Here is a 15633-nt window from a genome sequence, read left to right as displayed (position 1 = left end):
TAAAGCCCCCGAAAGTGATGGTTTTCCGGCCCTCTTCTACCAAAAGAATTGGGGGGTGGTTGGTGACCGAGTGACCGAGGTTTGCTTAGGAGTCCTCAACGATAGAGAATCGGTGGCGGAGCTCAACGACACCATAATCACTCTTATTCCAAAGGTGGAAAAACCGACCAAGGTGAATGACTTTCGTCCTATTAGCTTATGTAATGTGGTGTATAAAGTTATTTCAAAATGCCTTGTTTCTCGTTTGAAGGGCTTTATGGGGAAGATCATTTCGGAGAACCAAGGAGCCATTGTGGGAGGACGTCAAATTTTCGATAACGTGATGGTTTGCTTCGAGGGTATCCACACTATGAAGAGGGGTCGTTTCGGGAACGGGAATCACGCCGTGTTAAAAATCGACATGGCTAAGGCTTACGATCGTGTGGAGTGGTCTTTTCTAGAGGAAATTATGAGGAAATTGGGTTTCGATCCTAGATGGGTGGAGAAAGTTATGCGTTGCGTGTCTTCGGTGAAATTCTCGTTCAACATCAACGGGACTACCCGGGGCTCGCTTTTCCCGGAAAGAGGCCTCCGTCAAGGTGATCCCCTCTTGTGTGCGGAAGGCCTCTCTAGACTTCTCATGGAAAAGGAACGATCGGGTCTCATTAAGGGAGTGAGGTTTGGCCGTGACGAGTTTCGGGTCTCGCACCTCCTTTTTGCCGACGATAGCCTTATCTTCTTCCGGGCGTGCTTGGAGGAAAGCGATGAGGTTGTGAGGTGTCTCTCGACTTACTCGTTGGCCTCGGGACAAGTTGTCAACTTTTTCAAATCCAATGTGTGCTTCGGGGGTGAGGTTACGGATGATATGAAGACGATGGTGGCCGCGAGTTTGGGGGTTTCGATCACGCCGTGTCACAAGCGATACCTCGGGCTCCCTACCTTCACCGGGCGGAAAAAGTGCGAATTAGTCTCTTTTATACGAGAGCGTGTTTGGGAGAAGATCAAATCATGGAGAGGGATATGGTTTTCTCACGCGGGTAGGGAAGTCCTTATCAAGGCGGTCCTTCAAGCCATTCCCGAGTACGTTGCTAGTTGTTCCGTCTCCCGAAGACTCTTGTTAAGGACATCCATATGATTCTTGCCAAGTTTTGGTGGGGAAGTCAGGAAAATGATAAAAAGATACATTGGTGCAAGTGGAGCGAGCTTACGGCCCACAAATGGGAGGGGGGCTTGGGTTTCCATGATTTGGAGCGGTTTAATCAAGCTCTCGTGGCAAAGAATGTTTGGAGGCTCGTGCGGAATCCGGGCAGCCTCACCGGCGGGTGTTTCGCGCTAGCTATTACCCCGACGGAGACCTCCTTGGGGCCAAATGCACCTCGAATAGCTCCTCCTTGTGGCGCAGCCTTGCTTGGGGGAAGGAACTCATTGTCTCCGGCTCAAGATGGAAAATTGGGGATGGGGAGTCGGTGAGTGTTGTGGGTGACCGATGGATTCCCCGACCCAACAACTCCCCCGTTCTCAATCCTTCCCTTATCCCCGTAGACATGCGGGTTGCGGAGCTAAAGCACAACAACGGAGAGTGGAATGAAGCCTTGGTCCGGGCCATGTTCGAGGAAGCGGATGCGGAGGATATTCTCGCCATCCCGAGTAGTGAAGGAGGAATCCCCGACAAGCTTCGATGGCACCACTCTATGGACGGAGAATATTCGGTGAAAAGCGGGTACCGTTTAGCCATGACCTCGTCCGGAAGGGCCTCCTCCTCCAACCCGAGGGCGACCGCTACGTGGTGGAAGAATCTTTGGAAACTCCCTATCCCGCCTAAGATCAAAGTTTTTGGGTGGAGGGTTTGCAAAGGATGGATTCCGGTGAAATCGACTCTCTTCCAAAAGAAAATTACTCATGATAACCGATGCCCCTTATGTTTTGGAGGTCCGGAGACGGTGTTTCACGCTTTATGGGGCTGCCGGTGGGCGCGCAAAGTTTGGCAGCTCTCGAGCTTTAAAGACATGGTCAATGAGTTCCGGGGGATGACACCACTTCTCTCTTCATCAACATCATGGATTCCGCCGAGGTTGGTAATTTGGATTTTTTTATTATTTTGGTTTGGGAAATCTGGAACCACAGGAATAATGTCGCGGCGGGCCAAGACAAATGGAACCCGGAAGAGCTCGTTGCTTGGGCTGCCGGGTATCTTGAGGAGTTTCGGTCGGCCAAGGGGGAGACGGCGCAGGTGGACAGGAATCGGGTGGAGCCGGAGACGACTTGGTAGCCCCCGCCCCCCAATACGTTTTCTATTACTACTGATGCGGCCATCGATCCGAGGGGAGGGAAGTTCGGTACCGGATGTGTTATCCGTGACCACCGGCTCGCTAAAGCCTATGCCATCCTCGGAGGGCTGCGTCTTGCTACGGAGCTTGGTTTGGCTCGGATCCAGGTGCAATCGGATTGTCTTGGAGTGGTTTGTGCGGTGGACAGTGAGACCATTCAGGCTACTGAGATTGGGACTATAGTGGAAGACATAAAGGTTAGATGTTTAGTTTTTTCTAGCTGCGTTTTTTCTTTCATTCCCCGATCTTGTAATGCGGCGGCTCATAATATGACTAGGTTTGCCCTTAGTGTTAACTCGGATGTGCGTTGGATGGGGCTTGTCCCACCATGCGCTATGCGAGATGTTATTCGTGATCAATCTTCTTGATGTAACCACGGTATTCCTCCGCCACCTAAGTGAGGGTTTTTAATGGATTTTTCACGTGGTGCCGCCCACGTTTTAAATATATATATATATATATATATATATATATATATATATATATATATTTAATATCCTCAATAAGATCTCTCTTGTCTTATCCCAGTTTGAGCAATTGAGAAAACTCATCCCCGAACACACATTACTAGCTAGTAAAATAGGTTATAATGACACCTATTAAATGGCGCTCCTTAAAAAACGTAATTAAAGTTAACTTTTTAGGTCATGGATTGTTTTTGCAAAAATAATCCAATCAGGAAGCGCCCGATCATCTTTCTGTAGCGCAAAACAACAAGTTTGGAACTAGCCGCAAAACGTTTTTGATGGTGCTTGTTCCCGAAGCACCAATGAAAATCCAATGTCCAACCACACAGTGCCATATAGTTAGGCAAAGAGTTTTAATGGCGTTCAAAATTGAAACGCGAAAATCTTAAATTCGCTCCACCATGTGTCTAGTCCGTCCAATCAAGCGTCGAGAAAAGTTGTAATAACATTTGTAAACCTTCGTAAAAAAAATCTAATGACATATTTTAAATACTACTAAAGACCATTTCTCCAGTAATGGAGGTATAGTGAACACAAGAATGAGCATCGGGGATCTCACAAGAAAAATTAGTGTGATAAGTCAACATAAGATGTAGTGAGTCACCTTGCATAATAAACAAAGGTTTGAGTTGTCCACATACATTTATATTTCGGTGAACTTTTTATTCGTACTGTCACAGGTAAACACTACTAATATATCATTACAATCCGTAGTTTATCCATCGATGTGTCGCATATTGATCATTTTTTTTTTCTTTCTCATAGTTCACTTTGTATATGCTAATTATTACCAACTAAGAGTAGAACAACCTCAAGTATTTGTATTCCACACCCCGAGTTTCTTTAATACTATTATAGCATATTGTCACATTATATTTTTGTTCACGAGTTTTGATGTCTATTTTTAATTACAAGACATGACATATATATATATATATATATATATATATATATATATATATATATAATTATGTTTAATCAGAGACAAGATATCACAGACTCGGTAGAGAACAGTGTGTCCAGTGAAAAAAAAATTCGCTATAAAAGTAAGTAGTCAATAGTACAACAATGGACTTATATGAACAATCTCTATCTCACTGCCCTTTTCCTATTACTACTCGTGAATTCTAAATAAGACTCCCCCTGAATCGAGATCCCCTCAATTCCACTCACAAACACTCTCCTAGTTGATATTCTTCGACATCAACGCTCGTGAAGCCTTCAATCACAAAATTACAAAATCCAACAACTCTTAAACACTCAAATGTTCAGACATGTGTTCAGAGAATTACACCACACACATCTTTCTCAATCCGCCGATCGTGCACGTCTAAATACCCTAAAAGTATGATGAATGCCTCGAGACTACTAAAGAGGAAGCACTTGACTTTTATAGTAGTCAACACTTCTGGAAGTCGATCTAAGGTTTCATTACTCAAACACGCGAAGAGAACCAAATTAGAAAGACTTCGGCGAGACATTCTGGCAATTCAAGAAACTTTACATACGTAACAACTATATAAATGAAAATTTTCGTTCTTTCTATTTATTATTTGTTTACATACTTGTTAGTTTACTTGCCCATAACAACTAATATATATATATATATGAAAACTTTTGTTCTTTCTATTTATTTGTTTACATACTTGTTAGTTTACTTGTCCATAACAACTTATTTATAGACTCAGTTATACTGCATTTTTTAAAATTATTTGTTGAAATACTCGTACGGTGAATATATATTCATGAATCGAGAGATGTAACGTACTTTATCCATAAACCGATGGATGTAACGTACTCGTCGAAAACAACAACTCGAACCTTGTGTACAAGTGGTCCGAATTGCTTGTCATTGAATATTTTAAAATTATTGTTGTTACGTTTGTGTTCGTTTATTTTTTTACTGGAAGTTGTTGTGGAAAAATATTGGTCACCATGCTTCAATATATATCAAGACATCTTACCTTCTGTGCGCAGACTGTATTTTTAGTAAGTTTCCTGTTTTGCCAGAATTATTTGCGGATGACTTTATTCGATGGATCTTCACGCGTGTATAGCTAAGGAAACCCTAAATTGACTTACAGAGTCACTACTACAAATACTATTTTCCGGTGCGGAAGACATTCGGGTGCGACTTTTCGCACCCAAAATTCGCACGAAATGAGTCTTTCAGGTGCGACATGTCGCACCCAACACTCAAACAAGCATATAAAAATTTTCGCTGATTTTTTTAAACTTTGGGTGCAACTTTTCGCACCCAAAAGTCCGTCAAAACTTTTGGGTGCGACTTAGTCGCACCCAATGCTTCATCAAAACTATTAGGTGCGACTTAGTCGCACCTATAGTCATAAAACATTTGAGCGGTCAACTTTCCCCCTCTTTTTTGTGAAATACTATTAGGTGCGACTTTTCGCACCCAAAAGTACTATTGGGTGCGACTTTCCGCACCCAAAAGTAAAATTAGGTGCGACTTTTCGCACCAATGTCTTAAATTTTATCGCGGTCAAGTTTTCCCCCTCTTTTTTTTGAAATACTATTAGGTGCGACTTTGTCGCACCCAAAGATACTGAATATTGACTTTTGGGTGCGAAAAGTCGCACCCAAATTCTAGGTCATGATATAAAACAAATCAACCCGAGCCTCTCTCTCTCTCTCTCTCTCTCTCCGAGTTCTCTCTTTTCCCATGTTCTTCTTCTCTTGTCCGTGCGCGAGCTGTGATCCCGAAGAAGCAAGGAGGCCGCGAGTTGGAGCGGTGTCACCAAGCTAAGCCCCCCGCCGCCGGACCTCAGGTGAGTTTCCTCTTCTTCTCTCTTTTTCTCTCTGTCCGACTCTCTCTCTAACTTTGTCTCCCTCTATTTCTTGTTATAGGTCTATAAACCTGGTTCGCCTCTCGCACCCCCGCCGTCAACTCCGATCCGACCACCGAGCACCAGCCGAGAAGAAATCACCGACCCCTCATCCACACGACCCAACCAACCACCGAGACTCACCACTGGACACGCGCGCGGACCGAGAAGGAAGGGGCCGAGAAGAAATGTGTTTTGTGTGTGTGTGTATGGTAATTGAGTGTGTGTGTGTGTGTGTGTGTGTATGTGTGTGTGTATCCCTGGTTCGGAAGCTGTGGAGCCGATCGCAAGAGGAGCGGCGACGGAGATCCGGTCCCTCTCCAAGAGAAGCACCTAAATGTCGCCATTTTTTTATTTTATTTTTGGTGACTTTTTAGGTGCGACTTTAGGTGCGGAAAGTCGCACCTAAATGTTGCACCCGAAAGTCAAGACTTTTGGGTGCGACTTTTCGCACCCAAGACTTTTCGGTGCGCAATTTCAAGTGCGGAAAAGTCGCACCTAATGATATCTTTGGGTGAGAAAATTGACTTTTGGGTGCGAAAAAAGTCGCACCCAAAGGTCTTTTTTGTACTATGAGTTATATGACAACTATGATAGCCACGTGCTACACCTTTAGTAGTCTCGATGCACACATCAAACTTTTAGGGTTCTTAGACGTGCAAGATTGGCGAACTGAGAAGCTAATTGTTTGATGCGTGTGGTGTAATTCTCTAAAAACTTTTCCAGAAATCTCAGTGTTTAAGAGGTATTGGGTTTGTGATTGTGTGATTGAAGTATTCACATGTGTTTACATTGAATGTGATCAAACATCGAGAGCGTGTTTGAAGAGTGGAATTGAGAGGGGTCTCAAATTCAAGGGGAGCCATGATTTTGTATTCACAGGTAGTAATAGGAAAAGGGCATTGAGACCGGTGTTGTTCATGTAAAGTTGATTGTTGTATAACTGACTACTTATTGATTCAGTGAATTCCTTTCCACTGGGTTGAGAGCCCCCCAGAGTAGGTGACGTTGCACCGAACAGGGTTACCACTCTTTGTGTCATTTACTTTTACGCACTATTATTTTAATATCCATCGCTTGCATTAGAACAGGTTGTCGAACACATTGATTCTACATTTTTGTGCGACACCTTGTCTCTGTCTAAATAGAATTTCAATTAGTATCAGAGCGGTCACCTACAACTAAGGGTTATTTTTAAGTTTTTAATCAATTCTGTCTTAGATTGATAGATTCAGGGAATGAGTATTTGTCAATCGTCCTCCGATGCTTGATGGAACGAACTATGAATATTGAAAAGCTTATATGTGTACCTTCTTGAAATCTCTGGACAACAAGATTTGGAAGGCTATCAGAAATGGATGGTCACCATCCACGGTCAAGGATGATAAATGTGTTTTCACAAACAACAAACTCGAGAAAGATTGAGATACTATTGAGGATGAAGCCGTTCTGGATAACTCTCGTGCTCTTAATGCTATTTTCACTGACATTGACAAAAATATTTCCGGGATAATAAACACTTGTACAAGTACCAAAGAAGCATGTGAGATTCTTGTTGTTGCTTATGAATGGACTGCTAAAGTTCGTGACCAAAAGCTCGAGTTTATCACTGAGAACTTCGAAGCCTTAACCATGTATGAAGATGAGACTATTGCTGAGTTTAATGTTCGCATCCATGATCGTGCAAATGAATCTTTTTTCTCTTGGGGTTCCTACGAGCAATGAGAAACTTGTTAGAAAGATTCTGAGAGCTCTAACTCCTAGATTCAAGATGAAGATTACAACTATTAAAGAAGTGCATGATCTAACAAAATTGAAGGTTGATGAACTTATGAGATCTCTCATGACCTATGAGATATCTTTCCCTAAGATTGGGAAGAAGAATAAGAGAGTTGCCCTTAAAAGCTCTATTTCTGATCAGAGAGCGCAAGTATATTATGATTCTGATGTGATATTGATGAAACCATTGCTATGCTTGCAAAGAACTACAACAGGGTCATGAAGAGATTCAACCAGATTGTTGGGAAGAATGCCTCACAAGATGTCAATAACAACTTTCCTCAACAAAGGTTTCAGGTGGGTGCAAATAATCAGAAAAATTATTGGACTGGTGACAGATTTAACACCAACAGTACTAACAGGAGAAAGGGCATTCAGTGTCACGAATGTGAAGGCTATGGGCATGTTTAGAAGGAGTGCCCAACTTCTTGAAGAAACATAAGAGATAGTATAATGCCACTTTCTCCTATGACGATGCAGATGATAATTATTTTGATCAGATAAGCAATTTTGTTGTATTTACTGCCTCTATTACTCAGTTATGATGTTCACACTGATGCCCCTAGCTCTTCTTTGTCTAAAATTGATTATTCCCTACTCTTGATGATGATAAATTGCCTTATCATATTCTTCATGATACTTATAATGTTCTTCATACTAAGTGGGTTGAAGAATCGCAGATGTTGGATAAGTAGAATGATATGATTATTGCTCTTACTGAAGATAAAACTAGGCTTCTCGAGACTATTTTCGAGTTAAAGCACGAAGTAAATCGGCTGAATGGTGAACTTGAGAAGATGACTAAATATGTTAGGATGTTGAAAACATGCAAAAAAAAACATGAATGGTCTTGGGGATACTCCTGGTGGACACAGTTCAAAACCATCTTTGTTCCTCAAAAGAAAGGCTACCAAATGAGTCACAACATGTTTTGGACATCTGGCTCTTACAATCATTATCAGAACTTTTAGCAAAAGAATATTAGACTAGCAAAGTCTTTTGTCAACAGTCTTCAAGGGATCTGCCATTATTGTGGACGTCGTGGTCATTTTCTTGCTTTTCGCTATCGTCTCAATGGGAGGGATCTTCACTAACGTCATTCCTCCCATATTTTTTTGAGCACGCGATTTTTTCGACCTCAGAATTATCAAGCCCTAAATTCTCGCAAAGTTTGGAGAGTTAAATCAAACTACAGAGCCAACATTGCCTACACTTCTCTTTATGCCTCTACTAACGAAGATTGGTATTTTATAGTGGGTGTTCATGTCACATGACATGATTCAAGAGCCAACATTAAGCCTTACTCAAATTGCCATGTTACATTTGGTGATGGTGTCAAAACCATAATCATTGGTAAAGGTCAGCTAAACTATCATGGCATTCCTTGTTTGAAAGAAGCTTTATTGGTTGAAGGTATTACTGCTAATCTTATAAGCATTAATTAACTCTGTGATAATAAACTTGTTTGTTAACTTTACTCATGATGAGTGCATTGTATCTAACAAGAACCATGCTAAGCTTATGAAGGGAACCAGGTCTCCATACAATTGCTACATGTGGTCTCCCGACAAAGACTCACAAGTTCAAACTTGTCTTATCTCTCAAGTGGAAGAGACTAATCTGTGGCATCAAAAGCTTGGGCATTTGCATATGAGAAGCCTGGAAAAGATTACCTCTGAGAATGCTATTGTCAGCACTGCTAATATTAAGGTGGTAGGATGAAAAATATGTGGAGATTTTCATATTGGCAAACAGGACAAGACGTCTCGTGTTTTGGAACTTTTACACATGGATCTAATGGGACCCATGCAAGTTGAAAGTCTTGGTGGAAAGAGATATGCCTTTGTCTGTGTTGATGACTTCTCCAGGTACACTTGGGTTGATTTTATTCATGAGAAATCTGACACTTTTAATGTTTTTGAAGCCTTATACAACAAGGTGCAAAGGGAAAAAGGTGAAAACATTGGGAAAGTGATCAGAATAAGAAGTGACCAGGAAAGGAGTTTGAGAACTCTAGTTTTTCTAACTTTTGTGCGTAAAAGGCAACTCTCATGAATTCTCTGCTCCCATCACGCCCCAAAAAAATGGAATTGTGGATAGAAAGAAAGAATCGTACTCTCCATGAAATGGCAAGGTTAATGATGTTTGCTAAGATATTCCTCTTTATTTTTTTGCTGAAGCGCTTAACACCGCTTGTCATATTCATAATCGAGTCACTATTCGTCCGTGAACTACTGCAACTCATTATGAAACATGGAGGGAGAAAAAACCCATTGTTAGAGACTTTCATGTTTTTGGCGTAGTGTGCTACATTCTTGCTGATCGTGATCAACGCCAAAAATTTGATCCCAAGAGTGATGAAGTGCTCCCAGTAGTACAGATATCAGGAAAGATGTTTCAGACAATACAGACCACATTGACACTGAAGATGAGTCTCTCTATGATCATCTTAGTTCAGACATATCAGATGAGGATATTCCTAAAAGCAAAGTTCCCTCCAGAAGAGTTAAAAAAAACCACCATGTTGAGGAAGTCATTGGTGATGTTGAAGAATGTGTTCGAACTCGGAGAAAAGTGCCTATCAATTGTAGTAAAATGATTGGTAATTTTTTTTACCTCTAAGATTGAACCTAATAATGTTAATGAAGCTATTGATGATGAGTTTTGGATAAATGCCATGCAAGAGCAACTTGTTCAATTTGAAAAAAATGAAGTTTAGAAACTGGTTCCAAGACTAGATAATGTGAATATTATTGGAACCAAATGGATTTTCAAAAATAAGTCCGATGAACATTGTAATATAACGCGAAACAAAGCTAGACTTATGGCACAAGGTTATACTCAGGTGAAAGGAGTGGACATTTGCATCAGTAACTCATCTTGAAGTCATCATATTACTGCTTGGCATTTCGTGCCATCTTCACTTCAAATTATTCCAGATGGACGTCAAAAGTGATTTTTCTCAATGGGTATGAGCAAGTTATGTTGAGAAACCAAATGGTTTTGTAGATCTTAACTTTTCAAAACATGTTTACAGACTTCGGAAGCCTCCCTATGGTCTTAATCAAGCCCCACGCGCTTGGTATGAAAGACTTGCTGGTTTTCTTGTTGAGAATGGATATGTCTGTGGTAGTGTTGACAAGACTCTGTTTGTAAAGAAAGAAGAAGGAAGTCTCATGATAGCGCAGATCTATGTTGATGGCATCGTTTTTGGATGGATGTCTACCAAGATGGTGGACCATTTTGTTCGACGGACCATTTTGTTCGACAAATGCAGACTGAGTTTGAAATGAGCATGGTTGGTGAGTTCAATTTCTTCTCGATTTCCAGATCAAACAGATGGATGATGGAATATATGTGAAGAAGTTTGGTCTTCATAAGTGGTTGCGATATTTCCGTACGCAAATGCACATAGTCGCCCAAGTAGTATAATCGTAAAAATGAGTCGATCCCACGAGGACTATGCTTAACCGAAACTCAACTAGCTAGCAACGAATTGAACTCAAGTAGAAAAAGATGAATAACTAATTTGCAGAAAATAAATAAACAAGAAAATTAGCACGTGTGAACGGATGAGTAGAAGGCAAGGGCAACGGCTTCGCTAAACTCTCATATGGCCGGGATTCCTACAACTATGCACGATTTTTGGTTCTCTCTCTTCACTAATCACACTCACGTAATATTATCACTAAATGTCTCTCGACATCTAACAACCTATGTCAATATCGGGTTTTTATCTCTCGATCTCAAACCTAATAATACAACAAGCATTAAGCACATAACTAATTCAGGCGATAGAGAAGATGAACAAAAAAATACTTCAATTAAATAATTAAGAATTCACAACCATATTCAAGCAAAGCTAAGCCATCACCCTTAAAGGGTTCAATTCATGGCAACAAGTGTAACAAAAATATAAAATAAATAAATATCAACACGAGTTCCAAAGAATAGAGAGAAGAAAAAAACGCTAAATTCGCGGTTGTCAATCGCGAAGAATGGTGGTCTTCTTCTCCGGTTTTCTTTTCTCTCCCAACCATCCAAACAACTAATAAAAACCTAAAATAAAGTCTAAGATGTGTTTTTAGGAGTTCTAACTAGTGTATATAGGGTTTTGGGTGATTTTTGGAGTTATTTGAGCCCTTATATTTGAACCAAAGGTCCAAAGCTGGTCAAAACTGGAAAATAGCATCTTCGAATCTAAAAAATAGGAAAAATCAGTGCCAAACGTGCAGTTGGAGTGCGCAGCATGTGGAACACGCGTATTTCTCGGTCGGGTCTCAGCGGCGCGCAATGATGCTTAAAATTACCATAACTACTTGCTCCGGTGTCTAATTCTAGCAAATAAATATGCGCTGGAAAGCTAAGAGAAAGGTCTATTCAATGGTGTCCATAATATTTGATAGAAAATCTCAAAATTATGCAGAAGAGGACGTCGTGCTTCTTGTTTCGCTCTAATTTGTTCGAAAAGTCTTCGAATCACTTCAAAATTACTTTGTAACGTCGCGTGGTGCTCTAATATCCTTCTTAACACCCAATTGGCCTGTTACCTGTAAATCACTAAAAAAACACATCAAAAACACTAAAATTCACTAGATAACACGTGAAATTCAAGCCGAAAAATAGGAGTTTTAATTGTACATATGCACCTATCAGAATTCTTCTCACAAATGCACTCCAGCTGCCACACATGTTAAACTTACTAAAGAAGACCATGGTAAATCTGTTGATCAAAACTTGTACCAGAGTAAGAATGAAAGCCTCCTCTATCTCACTGCCAGTCATCCTGATATTGCCTACTCAATAGGTGTATGTGCTCGATATCAAGCTAATCCAAAGGTCAGTCATCTCACTTAAGTCAAGCGGATTATAAGGTATATCTCTGGAACTATTGATTTTGGTCTCTTGTTTTCCTTTGATACTACTTCTACTCTAGTTGGATATTGTGATGCTGACTGGGTAAGAAGTCCATAGGATAGAAAAACCACCTTAGGTGGATGTTTCTTCCTAGGAAACAACTTGATCTCTTGGTTTATCAAGAAGCAAAATTATGTCTCTCTTTCTACTGCAAAGACTAAATATATTATAGCAGGAAGTAGCTGCACTCAACTCTTGTGGATGAAACAGATGCTTGTTGAACATAGTGTTGTGCAAGATGTCATGACATTATTCTGCGATAACATGAGTACCATCAATATCTCCAAGAATCCGGTACATCACATCAAGACCAAGCACGTGGAGATCAAACATCATTTTATTTGTGAGCTTGTCGCAGACAAGATATGCTTGGAACGTGTTAGGACTGATAACAGCTGGACGATATTTTCACTAAAGTTTTGGATGCTAATCGATTTAAAAATATTTCGTCTTCTCTTGCTCTTTGTGTCATGGGGCCCTTGTTCCCATTCAACCTCATAGTATTTTTGATGATTTTCTCATTGGTTTCGCATTGGCCCATTTATCTGGCTGGCTCATTCGACGTTATCACAGTATTTTTGAGCGGAGCTACTTTATTTATTGGACCTCACATCAGTTGTGGCCCACTTTAACTTGAGACATTGTTTTGAGCATCTCTGTCCATCAGCCCATACAACATGCAGTTTATTTTTCGAGGCAATTTTGTTCAGTTACCCTTTTTCGAATTCTCTCAGCCCTAAGATCCCCAATTTCTCTCATTCTCTCTCCATGAATTTTTTGGTTAGTGCTAATTGTCATTGTGCCTTTTTTATTTGTAGATATTATTTTGCAAAAATTATCAAGATAGTGGGAACTAAAAGTGGCATTAGAACGTCTGTCCTGATAAGAACACTACGAAGAAGAAAGTTATCGCGAAAAAAGATATGAAGATCAAGACCACACAACACGGTGTTCGCGTGAAGGGTTGACCTCTGGGGTGAGAGACGATGGTGAGTCTGGAGGTGCTCAGCCTGGAAAGTCTCTCCCAACCAAGGAGATTATTCTTGCTAAAAGGTCGAGTGGGAAACTTGCTCCGAGGAATGTTGGATTTTCAATTGAAGATGTCATAGGACCGATGTCATCTAGTGATTCTTCTAAAGAAGAAGCCAGTGTGTCTCTCTCTGCCTCCGAAGCCAGTCTCCTAAAGATCATGGTACATCATCTCCGATTGAAGCCATTCATGTCATGGTCCAAGGTACTTTTGATACTATTCCTCCTAAAGTTGATACTGAGAAGGATGTTGAGAATAAGAATGATGATGTTATTGTTGACGATAACATTGAAGTTAGGGTTGACAATGAGGAGAATGTAGAGAAAGACTCTGATAATTTGGAGTCTCAGTTAGACACCACCGATCCCCCTCATGCTGATGTTATCAGAGGGATTCTTGGTTTGTTTCAAGTGATGGAGGGACAAACCACTGATGGGACAAACCTCGCTCAATTTCTAGGCAAAAGCTTCCCAAAAATGCTCCCCTGCTCCTCTTGACAATGTCTCATTCCACACCGAAGATAGGGTGGCTAAGTGGAATTATGTGCACTACATGAAGATCTTTCTTGAGAAGGAGTTGTCCCAAGAAGCTCTTATATTGATGTGGTCATGGAACTGTTGAGCTATGCACAGCTGCTCAAGATTGTCATTAGGATTGATCATTACTATCCCAAGTTGGTTAAGGAATGGATTGTTAACATGTCATCTGGTATCAACCAAAGTGGCTGTCCCGAGTTTAGGAAGGTGTTTGTACGTGGTCACTACTTTAAGATCTCTCCCACCGTGATCAATTATTACCTGGGTCAAGGAAGGATCATCAATACCGATTGCTTGCCCTGTGTGGAGACCATTGTCTGAGAATTGTCTGGGGATGAGAACAAGTCATGGCCGGAGATCTCATTCCATCTCCCTTCCTCTCTGCCAAGTATTATGTTCTATACATAATTGGCAGTGCCAACTGGACTCCCTCTTCTCATAGCTCTAGTGTCACTCATGATCTGGCCAACCTCTTGTTCCAAATAGGTACACGCTTATCTTTTGACTTTGGAGAGTTTGTGTTTGAGCACTTGGTGAGGGATCGATCAAGATGATGACCCTTCTACCTTGTTCTCCTAAAGAAGACGAAGAGAAAGTTGAAGAAGAAGAAGAAGAAGAAGAAGAATAAGAAGAAGATGCTGATGAAGAGGAAGATGATGCTGTTAGTGGTGAGTCCGATGATGAAGAATGAGGTAATGATGGTTATGCTGGCTCTACTTCATTCTAGTGAGATAATGTTCTTTATTTGTATTATATGCATTGCTATTTAGATAGTTGCTTTGGTTGTTTATGGTCTTTTGATACACTCTTATGGCTGCTTTACTTTGTGTGATCAGTCTCATTTCTTTTCTTGTAGGTGTGATTCAGAATTCGTTGCTATGTATTTATTTTGTCGTTTGCTTTAGTACTCTATGTGTTATTCAGATATTTGCGTCCCCTTGAGTTGGTCTATCCTTGTCTTTGGTATGTTTTTTAGGCAATCAGGGGGAGAGCTAGTTAATTTGTCATTTATTTTGACTTGTTGATTACTTGTCTGATCTTGTTGGTATGTCAATTTATTTTTTACGTGACTGAGAATTTATTTGATGATAATTGCTCTTGAAGGCTTTGCCTAAAAAATAGTCAAATGGGTAGTTTGTTGTAAGTTTGTGTTGGCTTATTTTTTACTGCAGGTTGTTATGGAAAGATGTCGGTCAACATCCTTCTGGATATGTTAAGACATCTTGCCATATGTGCGCATACCGTATTTCTGGTAAGTTTCTTATTTTGCCAGATTGATTCGCGGAAGGCTTTATCCAATAGATCTTCACGCGTGTATGGGTAAGAAAACCGTAGATTGACTTTCAGATTTGTATGACTGCTATAAAAGCCACGTGCAACACCCTTAGTAGTCTCGATGCACAAACTTTTAGGATTCTTAGACATGAACGATCGACAGACTGAGAAGCTAGCTGTTTGATGTGTGTGGTGTAATTCTCTAAACACTTTTCCATAAATCCGAGTGTTTGAGAGGTATTGGGTTTCTAATTGCGTGATTGCGTTGACATTAAAGGTGATCGAACATCGGGAGCATATAAAGAATAATGGAATTGAGAGAGATTTCAAATTCAGGGGAACCCTGATTTTGTATTCACAGGTAGTAATATGAAAATGACATTGAGACTGTTGTTCATATAAGTCTATCCTTGTACTATTGACTACTTATTGATTTAGTGAATTCATTTTCACTGGGCTGAGAGCCTCTCAGAGTAG

This window comes from Urtica dioica, chromosome 2 (assembly GCF_054948205.1).
Source record: "Urtica dioica subsp. dioica isolate 48M chromosome 2, U.dioica_male_clone48M_v1_H2, whole genome shotgun sequence".
Classification (NCBI taxonomy): Eukaryota; Viridiplantae; Streptophyta; class Magnoliopsida; order Rosales; family Urticaceae; genus Urtica; species Urtica dioica.
Note: the sequence above shows the minus strand (reverse complement) of the source record.